The 15362-nt window shown below is 48.4% G+C and overlaps 1 protein-coding gene across 5 annotated transcripts in view; it reads right to left on the bottom strand.

Annotated features, from left to right (window-relative positions):
- The window catches only part of LOC132220879 (uncharacterized), an 81977-nt gene that overhangs the window by 1294 nt on the left and 65321 nt on the right, over positions 1 to 15362 (bottom strand). Inside the window, exons 1-3 of one of the 5 annotated variants that reach the window (XM_059674530.1) lie at positions 11114 to 11306; positions 7343 to 7475; positions 5345 to 5436 (exon numbers count right to left, since the gene is read on the bottom strand). The gene's annotated coding sequence lies outside the window, so the exon portion shown is untranslated. Of the gene's footprint in view, positions 1 to 5344; positions 5437 to 7342; positions 7476 to 7635; positions 9078 to 10833; positions 10853 to 11113; positions 11307 to 15362 lie in introns of those variants that run through there. The other 4 variants (XM_059674532.1, XM_059674531.1, XM_059674533.1 and 1 more) reach the window with 4 other exon arrangements.

Here is a 15362-nt window from a genome sequence, read left to right as displayed (position 1 = left end):
AGGGTTTGGCACTGGGAATGATCGCTGTCAAGCGGGAAATGTCTACTTCTTCGTTCAGAATGTGCAAGAGTCCCAGCTATTTTACCTGCGACACCGAGAGGAATTTATGGAAGTTCTGAGGCCCACGATTACATTCTTTGCTTTTTACGTGAAGTCAGGAAAAAGAACTAGAATAAAATGCTATTGAATAGTTCTGTGTCAACCTTAGGGGAAAGCAGCTCCAAAACACGTTGGTCTTGATTGTAGGTGAAGTTGTATTTTTATCCCACACCACCTTCAGCTTTTTCGTATTTCCAGTTTAGACTATAAAATTGATTGTGGTTGTCAAGTTTGACATACACAGGCGTAAACCATTCTGTAACTTCTCAGTAAACATCAGGATCCACTGGCAAAATAGAAGCAGCGAATGCATCTTGCACGGAGAGAGCCATCAGGAAACACTTACTCAGGAAAAGAAAAGGTGTTACCACCGATACAGTCCCTTCCTGTAACTTCTCCTGCTGCCTTCTGTCTGCATCACGCATCCCAGTCCTCCACCACATGTCGTACTGAACAGTCTTATGTGTATATTGCATCCCCCTTAAACCCTATGTTCTTTGAAGACAAGCACCTTGCTTTGAAGTTCTTCCTTTTTATATACTTCTCTGTACTAAGAAGGTGGCTAAACCCTCGGTGACTTATTCAGTTTCCTCCACGACAGAAGCACCTGGCATGTGTGTTGTAGTCTTCCCCCAAAGACCTCAAAACATATTCCAGATACCAAGTCACCTCAATACGTCAGGCACTTCTGATGAGCTGCTAGCAAAGGTAATTTCTAATGATACTGTGAACATAAAACACTGCCATTTTCAAAGTACTTCTCCATACACTTTCTCATTCTCACAATTTAGTCCAACCTGGTCAACAGGCATTTTACAGATGAATGGACAGAGCACACGGCTGGGAATGGCTCCTCGGTCTCCAGCAGGTGCTTGCTGATGGGCTCTTTGCTCTCAGTCACCTCCTTGCCATCACTTTATGGCTGGACGGGCAGCACAGAGGCTGGAACAAGCATGTGGGGTCACCCAGTACCCAGAAATCCCAGGTGTTTCAACCCCTAATCCAGGAGGGTGGGCGGGAATAAGTCACCCAGCTTAGGTCTTCCTGACACCTCAACCACTGAGCAGAATCCACCAAGCATCTTGTCATACGGCTCCAAAGAATAAAATTAGGCTCTTCAGCTCCTACGTTTGCACGTTATACTCAACTGTTTACTTCTAAGGACTGGAAAGATCTACAGAGTGCTAATTATAGCCAGCGAGAGATTATTTTCCCCAAATACATCTCCTACCTCCTTAGATCTATATATACAATGTTTCCCTCTTTTCTTCTATATAATACTTAAAACATTTACTATGTGTCAGTCACTCTTCTAAGCACTGTCACTCACTCACAACCACCCCAGAGGCAGGAACCACTGCTCTCCCTACTGAGAGATGAGGACACTGAGGCTCGAAATGTTAAGTGAGTTGCCCAGGTAAGTTGGGTCACAGCCTAGTAAGAGGCAGAGCTGGTGTTCAGCCAGACACCACAGAATGCCTGTCACAGCAGGGACCTGGGGGACAAGGCGAGCTGGTCCACAGAAAGTGCTGAGCGGACGGCGGCATAGATAAACACCGGAGTTTGCTGCCTCGCACAACCACTTCAAAAATACAACTAAAAGACGGAATGGATATCATCCAGAACCACAGGAAGGCTGGCTGAGTGGAAATTCTACAACTAGAAGGAAAGAGAAAAGCATACCGAGACTCAGAGGAGGCGCAGTGCTGAAGTAAAATACTAAGGTGCGGAGGCGCGCGCGGAGCGGGCTGAGGGCGTGGTTGGCATTTTCAATCGGGAGGGAGTCTCAGGCTCTGAGCATCAGTTCCGGGTGAGTCTCTGGGGACCCAGACTCATACAGGAGAAGCGGGACTGTCTGGCAGCGGTTGGAACTCGAGGGCAGCTTTCTCTCAGAGGGGCTTGCAGCGATTGCCGGGACACTGAGAAAGCAGGGCCTCTGAGAGCAGCCATAACTGCTAGCCCTGCCCTGTTGATCCCGTGGGACCCGCCCTGCCCAAGCCCTGCAGGGAGGCTTTTGCTGGGTAGCCTCAGGCGGAGGCTAGATTAGCACCTCCTTAGAGATCCTGGATCCAGTGTTCCCAGTGGTCAGAGTGGGACCATCCAGTTTGCAGCTCCTCGGATCCATAAAGGACACACTCAGGGGGCAGACTCAGTGAGCACCAAAGCCCCACTGAAGCAAGTCTTGCCCCGGAGGGGTGTCTCCAGCACAGAAGTTCTCCCACTGCAGACACAGCTGATTCTCACAGCCAATTGGCCTAGAGGGCAATCCCTCCCAGTGTTACCTACAACAATCAAGGCTTAACTACAAGACTGTGCACAAAGACCACAAGGGGGTGCACCAAGAGTGTCCTCCTCAGGTAATTGGGGAGGCTGAACCACTGGGCCCTAGAGGACACTTAGCACAGAAAGCCACTCTATCAACACAGGGAAGCATAAAAAATGTGGAGACAAAGAAACGGGACACAAATGACAGAAGTGGAGGAAAGCAAACGACTGGATATAGAGTTCAAAACCACACTTTTAAGGTTTTTCAAGAACTTTCTAGAAGCCACTGATAAATTTAGTAAGACCCTCAAAAAGCCTGGTGAGACCGCCGATAAATGTAGTGAGATCCTCGAGAAATCTAGTCAGACCCTCAAGGTTATGATAAAGGACCAACTGGAAATTAAGCATACACTGACTGAAATGGAGGATATTATACAGACTCCCAACAGCAGACTAGAGGATCGCAAGAAGCAAGTCAACGATTTGAAATACGAAGAAGCAAAAAACACCCAACCAGAAAAGCAAAATGAAAAAAGAATCCAAAAATACGAAGATAGTGTAAGGAGCCTCTGGGACAGCTTCAAGCGTACCAACATCCGAATTATAGGGGTGCCAGAAGAAGAGAGAGAGCAAGATATTGAAAACCTATTTGAAGAAATAATGACAGAAAACTTCCCCTACCTGCTGAAAGAAATAGACTTCCAAGTCCAGGAAGCGCAGAGAACCCCAAACAAAAGGAATCCAAAGAGGACCACACCAAGACACATCATAATTAAAATGCCAAGAGCAAAAGATAAAGAGAGAATCTTAAAAGCAGCAAGAGAAAGAAAATCAGTTACCTACAAGGGAGTACCCATATGACTGTCAGCTGATTTCTCAACAGAAACTTTGCAGGCCAGAAGGGAGTGGCAAGAAATATTCAAAGTGATGAATGCCAAGAACCTACAACCAAGATTACTTTATCCAGCAAAGCTATCATTCAGAATTGAAGGTCAGATAAAGAGCTTCACAGATAAGGAAAAGCTAAAGGAGTTCATCACCATCAAACCAGTATTATATGAAATGCTGAAAGGTATCGTTTAAGAAGAGGAAGAAGAAGAAAAAGGTAAAGATACAAATTATGAACAACCAATACACATCTATCAACAAGTGAATCTAAAAATCAAGTGAATAAATAATCTGATGAACAGAATGAATTGGTGATTATAATAGAATCAGGGGCATAGAAAGGGAATGAACTGACTATTCTTGGGGGGGAAAGGGGTGTGGGGGATGTGGGAAGAGACTGGACAAAAATTGTACACCTATGGATGAGGACAGTGGGTGGGGAGTGAGGGCAGAGGGTGGGATGGGAACTGGGTGGAGGGGAGCTATGGGGGGAAAAAGAGGAACAAATGTAATAATCTGAACAATAAAGATTAAAAAAAAAGAAAAAGAAAGTGCTGAGCGGCACAACACAGCGTCCGGTTAGCTACTCCTATGGCGACCACCACTCTCCAGCAAGCTCACGCGCCTCACATCACTCCATACCTTCTCCTCCCCAACGCTCACTTTCCTCCCTCCCTCCCCCTTCTCGTGCATGGTCTTTCTTGCCCAGGACTTAATAGGGAGAAGAGAGGTCTCCAGGCAGGAAGTCCTGACCACCTTATCTCCAACCTGTTTACATCACCACCCATTCCCTCTTTCTTCTCTATTCCTGAACCAGAAAGGGGTCCCCTCTTCCCCAAAAGCCATCCCCCACAGGTGCGCCCCCCCCCGCCTTCAGCTGACTGAGCACTCTCTCTCTCCTTTGGCCATGCCCTCCATCTCCCACATCTCCTGAATATTTCCCAGCAGCGCTCAGACATGTTGTAGCCTCTTTCCGATTAAGAGTAACAATAAGGAAAAACAAAACCCAGCCCTGGCATCCCATTCTCCTTCAGAGCCAAGTTGCTCCAGAGAGCTGACAGGACACGGCCTTCATGTACTTCCTCACCTGCCGGTCACCCTTTAACCATTTTAAACCCACGTCTCCCCACAGATCGCAGAAACCACTATTTTTGTTAAGGTCACCACGGGCCACTTCTCTAACCTCGTCTTATTCCATCTTGGAACTTGCCAGCTGATCACTTCCTTCCTGAAACTCTCTTCCCAGCACCATCCACGCACACCTGCTCCCCCACGGCCTCCGGAAGGCAGGGGCCACTGCGATGCCCATTTCACAGACGTGGAGACTCTCTTGGTTTCCACAACACCACACTTCCATAGGTTTCCTACCACTCCAGCCCTCCAGTCGCTGACCCCTCTCCCCGATCTCTACAATTTAGAGTTCCTCGGACTCTACCCTGGCTCCTCTTCTCATTCTGTAAGTTCTCTCCATGCCAACCACCCCAATTTTACTTCTCCATCAGCAGACTTACAGACACAGCTGCCAACCTGACAGCACCTCAATGTCTCACACTTAACAAGATCAAAGAATTCCTCTTCTCTATATTCCCTGCCTCCCAAAAACATTTCCCTTCAGTCTTCCACATTTTAGTAGACGGCACCTTCATCTCCAGCTCATGCCCAGAACTGGGGAATCATTCTTGACACCTTTCTCCTTTACTCCAACCCAAACCTAAGCTTGAGTACTTCTGCCGAATGACTGAGTCCCAGCCTCAGTGTTTCTTCTTCGGAGAGGAGGGACACCTGACTGCCGCGAGTCTCCACGACACCCTCCCTCTCACACTTTTCATCGCATCCTGATTCACCTTCACAACACTTTCCATGTTTGTAACGATGTGCTCGCCTGTGTAACATTCACCTCTCTCACCAGGCTCCATGCAGGCAGGGGCCAAGACTGCTATGTTCATCCCTATATTCCTAGCATTTACCATAGTGTCTGGCACATGGTATTTGCCGGAAACTATCGGGAGCCCGCCCAACCTCCCAACTCCCCGCCCCCCTATCGTCTAAGCCAGGCGCGCATTCTAGAGGGATCGTCCATCAGGCTACTCACCCAAACCCCCAGGGTCACGACACGGCAGTGCTCATCCTGGAGGTGAGAAGTCAGAGGAGCCCAGGAACCCCTGGCTCAAAGGTGACCCTCACCTGGACAAGGAGAAAGTAAAGAAGAAAAACTCCTAAGTGGATTTTTTAAATCAAGTCTGATTTGTTACTGAATATCTTAAGAAAAGGACAGGTTGCCCATTTATCCTAGAACATGAGTTGAAGGGAAGTTGTCATCTCCCGTGTGAAGACTGAGTGTGACGGGCATCCTGTCAATCAGTAGCTGGCTCCAGGCTGTGACTCTCCCTCTTTCCCAACCGCACGTTTCATTCCCAGAGACTGGAGAAATACTAAGAACAAGTAAAACTGACTGTCCTTCTTTTCAAATTTCTGGGAGCTTAGCAGGAAAAAAGCCCATTTTGCTTCTGCACATTCCTTATTAGTACAGAGAACCGAGAGCTGACTGTAAAGGTGAGGGAGACAGAAGTCCACCAATGAAGACCATTCTCCGCTCCTCCTTCCTCCCAGCTGTAATCCACTGGGAGGCACTGAGCAAGGAAATCTCCTTTCATAGGCTTTGGGGGGAGGGGGCTGAATGCGGACCACATGACTCCCTCTGACTGAGTGCCTACTGTGCGCAGTGTCATGCTGAATTGAGCTGGTAAATCCACAGAGGCTCTCGTCAAGAGGAACATGTCCAGCAAGAGTCCTTACAAATCAGAAGGGCGGCACTGCGCCCCCTTAGCCCACAATGTATAGTTTCCAAACTGCAAGGAAGAACCAAGTCCCAGAGTGTCCTAAGGCCAGATCACTTAGGAAACTTTCAAAGAAGACCCTACAGCAGCGGTTCTCAACCTGTGGGTCGCGACCCCTTTGGGAGTCGAACGACCCTTTCACAGGAGTCGCCTAAGACCGTCGGAAAACACATATATAATTACATATTGTTTTTGTGACTAATCACTATGCTTTAATTATGTTCAATTTGTAACAGTGAAATTGGGGTCACCACAACATGAGGAACTGTATTAAAGGGTCGCGGCATTAGGAAGGTTGAGAACCACTGCCCTACAGGTTGCCACAAGTCATAAGGAAATTCACAAATTAACCGAACCCAGGCCAGAATCACCGCTCCGATTCCAATTTCAACTCTTCCAATGATCCTTTCCCACTGCCCTGCTCTAAAAAGTCAAGTGTATTACAACTCTGTCCTGTTTAACAAACTTTTCTAGGCTATGATCATTGCTCCATAAAAGGCATAGAATCAAACTTAGAATGTGGGACTAACAGGCCTCGGGATTCCATTCCTCGCTCCTTAACTTCTGGCACGCCAACTGCTAAAAGGCTTCCTCTCAGAAAAAGTACACAATCGGAAGAACCAAGCTTTCCAACGTGTGGCAAAAAGAAAACTAGACTATGGGCATGTACTGAAAACCTTGGTGCAAACAAAATACTAATACTTGCTCTCATACTCACAGGGGAAAAACGGACATCTATCATCCTTGAAGCTAACAAACTTCAAGCAAGCAAATAAAAAAGCAAAAGCATTTTGACAAAATTTAAGCATTCAAAATTAAATTTCAGCCCTGGCTGGTGTGCTCAATGGTTAGAGCCCCTGGAAAGGAGGTTCCTCCTCTCAGCACCCAGCACCCAGCAGAAACTCCACCAATGCTGGTGGAGCCCAACTGAGCCCAGGGCTTGGCAGTGCTACCAGGCCTCAAAGTCACTCCAACCAACAGCGACACGACAAACACCTGCTCTAACTCCTCACCCCCCGCCGTGCCCATGAGGTGCGCTCCTGCAGAAGCCCCTGCTCACAGAGAAGTATAAGATCACTGCACTGGCAGTTCTGACTGACGTTTAACCCCATGACCTCTGCCTTGAGGACTGCTACAACTATAAACAAACAAACGCACTTTTAACTTACAAGAGGCCCTGCAGAAAAAGACACAACAATACAACCCACTGAGATTAAACCACAGGAGTGATGGGCTCATCACAGGCTCTTTACCTTCCAAGATGGCCAACCCGCTTTCTCTTCTACATCGGGGCACAGGAGCTTCCCAAGAGCGGGCTCTGCTTCCCACGCAGATGGGAAGTTCTAGGTCAACGTGGAGTGACGCCGGTTAGTCCCACGTTCAGTCCTACAGGGGTGAGAAGAATGGAGAAGTTCATCCCCCAATGCACACCAGTTTCAAAGAGACCCACCCGTTCCCCAAGGCGCTGAAGCCAAAACAGTATCTGGAAGAAAATGATTAGGTCTAGGTCAAAAATGGGAAGGCAGGCAAAACCACTGAAACTCACAAGGTAAGCTGGAGCACACAGCCCAAGTCCATCACAACGAAGACTTGGGGAGTTTACAAACAGCAGAATCCAGCAGAAGCAAAAGCCTCTTTCTAATCATTGTTTTTCACTTTCTCCACAACCAAGAACAGTCACCACTGGCTGCAAAATGGCCTTTTATTTTCTATCTCCTCTATGCCCTTGCTCTTAGCATGGCGGAGATGCTGAGAAAATACTGCAAAGCTTAGAATGCAAGTGGCCATAAGATCATTTGACTTTTGAAAATCAGTTGGTCTAGAGCAGGAATTCTTAATCTAGGATCTACTGCCTCCCCAGGGGTCTGTGGAGAGGCCAGGGAGGGAGGAGGGCAACTGTGAACTTGCTGGGGAACTTCCATCTTCCCAGTCCCTAACCTCGGAGTAAAAGTTAGCACTGCCCTCACTTGTGGACATAGGTGACAACTGGCGGTAGTATCAGCTGTCCTGTGACTGCGACACCAAGAGAAACCACAGACACTTTCACATCACATACAGCCCCTGCAGATACGGCCACGGAGTATTTACACTCATCACTATTTCAAAATTATAGTATTGTTAGACCTGTAGCTACTTTTTGCTATTTAATGCGTCATAAAGAAGCATGTAAATGACTATCACAATTGTTTAACATTTTACTGTTTCCGTGTCATCTGTAATTCTGCTTATGCGTTTAAAAAAACATGATTCTCCGAAGGGGTCCTCATGATTCATTAGATGGCCAAGAGATACATGGGACACAGATGTTAAGAACCCCTGATCTAGAGCAAATAAAGTTTTTATAAGCCCTGACATCATAGTCACCGAGGCAGACAGACAAGTCAGTCATTCCACCAGCATCAGTTCATATTTGAAGAAAATTAAGGCACCAGGAAGCTAAGTAACATGTCTGAGATCACACAAATTTAGGGTTGGTATCAGCCTAAGGTTAGCTAGCGCTCACCGAGTGTTTATTCCACTATCCCCCGGGACCTCTGCTTAACTTTCTACAATTGTCATCGCTATTTCTGTCTTGCCACTGAAAGGGGAAAACTAATAAAAAACAAAACCCAGACAAACAGAACAAGATCGATGGATAAGCTACTCCTTTCAGTTCCTTAAACAAGTGTGCTAATCACTGCCACCAAAGCTGAATTCGGTCTGTTCCTGAGACAGAGTTTGAGAAGCGAGAAGGTTGAGCTGTATAATACAGAATCTCTCACTCTCAGAAGTGCTCAAAGCACTCTGCAGAGAGCACCAACTTGTTAAGCACCGCAATCCACTATGAGTGGTCTGGGCAGGGGTCTCACCACAACATCAATGGGAAAACCGGAGAGTAAATGAGATTTGTTCCAAGTCACACAGAAGCCAATGGGAGAGCCAGCCTCCTGATTACTACAACCACTGTCCCAAGTCACTGCCACCAAGTACATGGCTGATGATGATGCTTGTGAGACCTCTGTACTTAGCCCCGCACAAGCCAGAGAGAGGCGCAGGCAACTCCTGAAGACCGGGGGAAAGAGCCCACAGAAGAAATTCCAGTGCACAGAAGTACCTTTTTATGTGTGCTAGTCATCTCAGAATTCAGGTCAGGAACCCTTAGCTCAAAATCCAAATTACATACAAATTGCCAGTGATGGCGAACCTATGACACGCGTGTCAGAGGTGACACGCGAACTCATTTTTTTGGTTGATTTTTCTTTGTTAAATGGCATTTAAATATGTAAAATAAATATAAAAAATATAAGTCTTTGTTTTACTATGGTTGCAAATATCAAAACATTTCTATATGTGACACGGCACCAGAGTTAAGTTAGGGTTTTTCAAAATGCTGCCACGCCGAGCTCAAAAGGTTCGCCATCACTGCCTTATATGAAGAGAGCAGTATGGAGACTGTTCCTTCATCTCAGAGTCAATCACCTTCTTATCCCCCTACCATATCGTATGGAACTATTATCATTTTACATTCAGAACTGTTACCACAAAGTAACATTCCAGTGGCTCAACACCATTAGATCCCAGGTCCTAACGCTATGGATGCAATGCCAACTGCTTCGGCTTTGCGTGACATTTTCCCTTCTGATCCACACCGCCAGCTAACATGGAATTCTCATTCCTCAAAGCATCCTATGCCACCTAGGTGTTCGCTCTTTTTACTAAGCCACCTCTGTCTTTAACAGCGTGGGTCTTTTTCACTAGTTAGGAAGGAGGTCTTTCTTAAACGCACATGTAGGGCCATAACATTATTTACGCTAACATTAATGTCTTGCCAAAACTTCGCCAATTGATAGCATCCAGTCAAAAAAAAATCAACAGGACAATCAAAGGTTCTTAACCCGCCCATGAATCTTACCCACCAATCTCTCCCCCCACCCACCCCATCTCCCAATTATTTCACTACTTATCCTTCCCACCTGCGCAATCTGATTCATCACAATGCAGGCGCCCACCTCTCTGGCCCAAGAATGGACACTTAGTTCTTGAATATGTCAAATGTTAAATCCTCGACCACCTGCTATTGATCAGCTGTAACTCTTTACACAGCCGCTCAATCACTCTCCCACGACAGTCACTGGCAGGGATCTACCCACCTTGCCCTGAACCAACGCCTAATCCCACCTAAGGGTCTCCCCACCAAGCGACAGCTGTCCACTGCTCTACCTCGTCCAATGACTTCCCAGTCCCCACCTGGGCTACCGTGGAGCCCCGAAGCCACCCCTTTCCAGCACAAACCAGGCCTCCTCCTCCAGGCCCCCAGCAGCACCATCGCAGGCCCGGGCTCTCCCCTCTCAACATCACAACCGGCCCTGTTTTTCCCAAGGGAATCTCCATTTCACCGGCTCCCCACCACCACCCAGTGACATCTCAATCGTCTCTGCAACTTTCAAAGGTCAGTGACTGGGGCTCCGCTTCGGAAGCCACTGGTGTGTCCACGACCCCCACAGCGACTCCCGGACCCGCCGTCACCTCACCTGCTGGACCCCCCGGTCCTGGGTCTCCCCGGCTTTCACTTTCCCCGCCTTCAACAAGTCACCCGCCTGCAAAGTCCCCGGCCCGCGCGGTGCACCCTCGGGGCTTACAGACCCAGCCCGGCGCGGCCCGAATTCCCGGGTGAGTTCTCCGTCTCCCCCTCCCGCCCCTTCGTCCCGGGACCCCAGGACCGTCCCATCCCACTCAGCTTCCCCCAGCACCGCTCGGGACAAACCTCAAACCCAAGATGCCTCCGTCTCCCCCCGCCGCGCGGCGAGCTCAGGGCAGGGACGCCCCCAGCTCCCCACCCAGATTTCTCCAGACTCAACTCACTCAACTGCAGCCTCGCCCCCCGCCCCCTCCCTCCCTCCCCTCCCCCGCCCGCGGCTTTCCGCGGCCGTGGCTGCCCCTGCCCCCAAACCGGCTCAAAACACGCGGACGCGGACCGGCTCCCCGACCCCCCCACCCCCCGGGCTCGGTCCTTCCCACCCCCCTCCCCCCGAGGTGCCGCTTACCCCCGAGCGGGCGTGGGGGAGGGGAGCGGCGCGGGCAGGGCGGGGGCTGCGGCCCGGGCGGCTCTCAGCCCCGGGGGGCCGGGGCCGGGGCCAGCGGCGGCGCAGCGTCTCCCCCCGGCGGCGGCGGCGGCGCCGTCCCACTCCCACAGACACACATAGGCTCCATTGTCCGCCGGCGCCTCCCCCTTTCCGGCTCCCCTCCCGGGCCCGCCCCTTCCCTCCCCTCGGCCCTCCCCCGGCCGCTCCGCGCCACGAAGCGCGCCGCCCGCCCCACCGCGGACGCGAGCGGAGCCGGGCCCCTCCCCCCGGCCGCGACGTCCCGCCGGCGAGGGAAGGGGCCGCCCCTCCCCGCCCCTCCCCGCCCCAGCCCGGCCAAGCCGCCGGGAAGGGCCCGCCCCCATCTAAGGGAATGTCACCCGTCCCCTCCCGGCGCGCGCGATGGTACCAACCCGACGGCTCCTCTGCCCCTCCCCCGCCTTCCCGGAGAGGCCCCGCCCCTCTCCCCGCCCACCACGTGGCCCCGCCCCTCCTCCAATATTTTACTCTGGGACCGCCCATCGCGGGCACCTCCTCCTGCTTTGCATGGCCACGCCCCTGGATTCCCTCCCCAGTAAGTCAACAGCCAGCGGTGACGCCTACTCCCCGCCTTAAAGCGGCAGAGCCCTTTCTTAACTAAAAGAACCTCCCCCAGGGCCGGGGGGTGGGAGTGCGGCCAGGGAGGGGGCCCCTTCTTCCCCGCACCTTCCTCCCTCGCACACACTCACCCGGAACCCCCGCCCGCCGCCCGCAGCACCGAGAGCAAACCTAGGGGACTGGGAAGGCGGGAGGGGGAAGGGCAGCGTGGAATTTGGCCATCTTTGACAGAAACGAATTGGAAGAAGCAGAAAGGGGTCTCTGCTGCGTGCTGTCCTCTGAAGGCTGCCCCCTCGCACCTCCAGGAGGCAATGTCACCCTTCCCCGTCCCTCCTCGTCACCCCTCAATCTGGGCACTGCCTTTGCTGTGCTGGCTTTCTCCCCTCCTGGGGAGCAGGCCCCTTCAAGGGGGTGCAGCCCCCCACCCCCTTCAAGCAGGTTCCCGCCCGGGTCCTGCAGGTGGCTCCTGCGGGGTCTCCCATACCCCGCCCAGCCCAGCCTCGCTCACGCGTCGCTAGCGAGTGCCCATAGGGGACCTTCAGCCCAAACCCTCCAATCGCGGCACCACCGCCTTTTAATGGCAGCATCGCTCCCCAGATGTGTCGGAAGGCCTCTATTTTGGGGAGCTCAGAGCCCGGGCATCCCCGCACTGCCCCCTGTGAAGCGAGAAGTAACCCATGCGATTGCACTTTTTCTCAGCAGAAAAAATGACAGCATCATGGTGCATAAAGCGCAGTCTGGCTACTGTCTCTGTGACCCACGGTTATTACAGACCCACCTGCCCCCCAGCCCTCCCCCGACACTGCTGATGCCCCTCTGTATTGGGGGAGTGTTTCTGCTCATGGAAGGTGTTTCTGCTACTCTGTGCACTGGCTTTTGGAATCAGCTGAGTGAAGGCTGTCTGTCTTACAATGTACTTGCCTGTTCTCCCCGAAGATGGATGGAGACAACGTGGCCAAGGGAAGGAGATAAATTTCCTTCTGGTTTTGATTCTGTCACCATGGTTTTAACCAGGCTACTTATTTCTGTGTCAATTTCCCTGCGTATAAAATAGGAAGTCTTCCTCGGAGCAATCTTTTAACCAATGGTACTGGCTGTAAAGGCTGATACGGGAGAGCCCTACATGATAAAAAGCTTTGGAGACCATTTTTAAAACTCTTAACTGGTCAAATAAGTATCTATGAAATGTCTCCCCAGCTTAGATTTTCTGAAAAACTTTTTTCATAGCAAGATCTTCTCTGTCTTCCATTATGACTGAGGACATAATGCAGACAAAAACACAGTAGTAGGTGTAAACAATATAAGCCTAAGATCAGCTGAAGGATTCCAAATGGGAAGAAATTAAAATAGTAATGCTTTTTTTTGGGGGGGGGGTCAATTTTGGGCAGTAAAACTTTTAGTGTAACATAGGTAAGAAACCTCTGTAAAAGAAGGTGGAAGGAAAAAGTCAGGATATGAAAGGACAACTAAAGCCACGAAACATTAGAATTGCTAATGTAGGTGGAGAGAAGGGATTCATAGACGTGCCTGTAAGAAAATAACACTGCTAAAATAAGCTCTGGGCTGGGTGTTTCAGACCAGATCACCTTTCTCTAAAAATTCAAAAACGAGCTCATTATAACAATAATACTCATTCAAAACATCCTAACCATTTTATTAGGCATTACCCCCTCACTCCACTATATATGTGTCAAAGTTCAAAATTATGTTCTGAGCCAGAAGAAAAATGTAAATGAATATCAAATGTGAAGCAGTATGGTAAAAAGGCAATAATATCAAGCATGCTAAAGTCATGGAATCTAATGATTAAGATCTCCATAGTAATGATAATTTAGCTACATTGTTCCTGAAATTGAAGTGTGTTCTAAAATATGAATTATTTTATCAAATATTTATCGATTTTGCTAAAATGTTTGTCCTTTGAATTTTCCAATTTCCTTACATTTACATTTGAGAAAGAATTCTATTTTGCTGTATAAGGATCAAGCATACTGTATGTACATACAAAAATACTAATAGAAAATGAGGAAATCATTTTTTAAAGAATTCTGTAAGTAAAAAGCTTCAAAATGTTTCTGCTACTCTAGAAATTCTAAGATAAATCATTTTTAATCCAAATGATAAAACTGTTTTTTCAAAAATGAAGGCTTTTGCCAGGCCAGAGTGTCTCAGTTGAGCATCCTCCCATGCACCAAAAGGTTGCTATAGGATTCCTGGTCAGGGCACAAACCTGGTCATGGGTTTGATCCCCAGGCAAGGAGCATACATATTGATGTTTCTCTTTCTGTCTCTCTCCCTCCCTCTCTCTAAGCATGTCCTCAGGGGAGGATTTAAAAAAAAATGAAGTTACAGAAAGAGAGATTAAAAAACCAATCCCATTTACCATTGCATCAAAAAAATTAAGATACCTAGGAATAAACTTAACTAAAGAGGTAAAAGACCTGTACTCAGAAAACTACAAGACGTTGAAAAAAGAGACAGAGGAAGACATAAACAGATGGAAGGACATACCATGTTCATGGATTGGAAGAATCAACATCATTAAAATGCCCATACTACCCAAAGCAATCTACAGATTCAATGCAATCCTCATTAAAATACCAACGGCATATTTCACAGACTTAGAATGAACCCTCCAAAAATTCATCTGGAATAATAAAAAGACCCCAAATAGCTGCAGCGATCCTGAGAAAGAACAGCAAAGTAGGAGGGATCTCAATACCAGATATCAAGCTGTATGACAAAGCCACTGTTCTCAAAACTGCCTGGTACTGGCACAAGAACAGACATAGACCAATGGGATAGAATAGAGAACCCAGAAATCGACCCAAACCACTATGCTCAATTAATATTTGACAAAGGAAGCAAGAGCATACAATAGAGTCAAGACAGTCTCTTCAATAAATGGTGTCAGGAAAATTGGAGAGATACATGCAAAAAAATGAAACTAGACCACCAACTTATACCGTACACAAAAATAAACTCAAAATGGTTGATGGACTTAAATGTAATAAGGGAAACCATACAAATCTTAGAGGAATCCACAGCAGCAAAATCTCAGACATATGCTAAAGCAATATCTTCACCGACAGCTCTGAGGGCAATGGAAACTAAAGAGAAAAGAAACAAATGGGACTACATCAAAATAAAAAGCTTCTGTACAGCAAAAGAAACCATCAACAAAACAATAAGAAAGCCCACTGCATGGGAGAACATATTTGCCAATGTTATTTCTGATAAGGGTTTAATCTCCAACATTTATAGGGAACTCATACAACTTAACCAAAGGAAGATAAACAACCCAATCAAAAAATGGACAACGGACCTAAATAGATACTTTTCGACAGAGGACACAAGGAAGGCCAAGAGACATGAAAACATGCTCAAAGTCACTAATCATCTAAGAGATGCAAATCAAAACGACAATGCGGTATCATCTCACACCTGTCAGAATAACTATCATCAACAAATCAACTAATGAAAGTGCTGGAGAGGATTCGGAGAAAAAGGAACCCCTGTGCACTGCTGGTGGGAATGCAGACTGGTGCAGCCACTGTGGAGAACAGTATGGAGTTTCCTCAAAAAAACTAAAAATGGAACTCCCATTTGACCCAGT

Source organism: Myotis daubentonii, chromosome 18, assembly GCF_963259705.1.
Source record: "Myotis daubentonii chromosome 18, mMyoDau2.1, whole genome shotgun sequence".
In the NCBI taxonomy this organism is placed as follows: domain Eukaryota; kingdom Metazoa; phylum Chordata; class Mammalia; order Chiroptera; family Vespertilionidae; genus Myotis; species Myotis daubentonii.
Note: the sequence above shows the minus strand (reverse complement) of the source record. Positions and strands in the feature narration are given on the sequence as shown.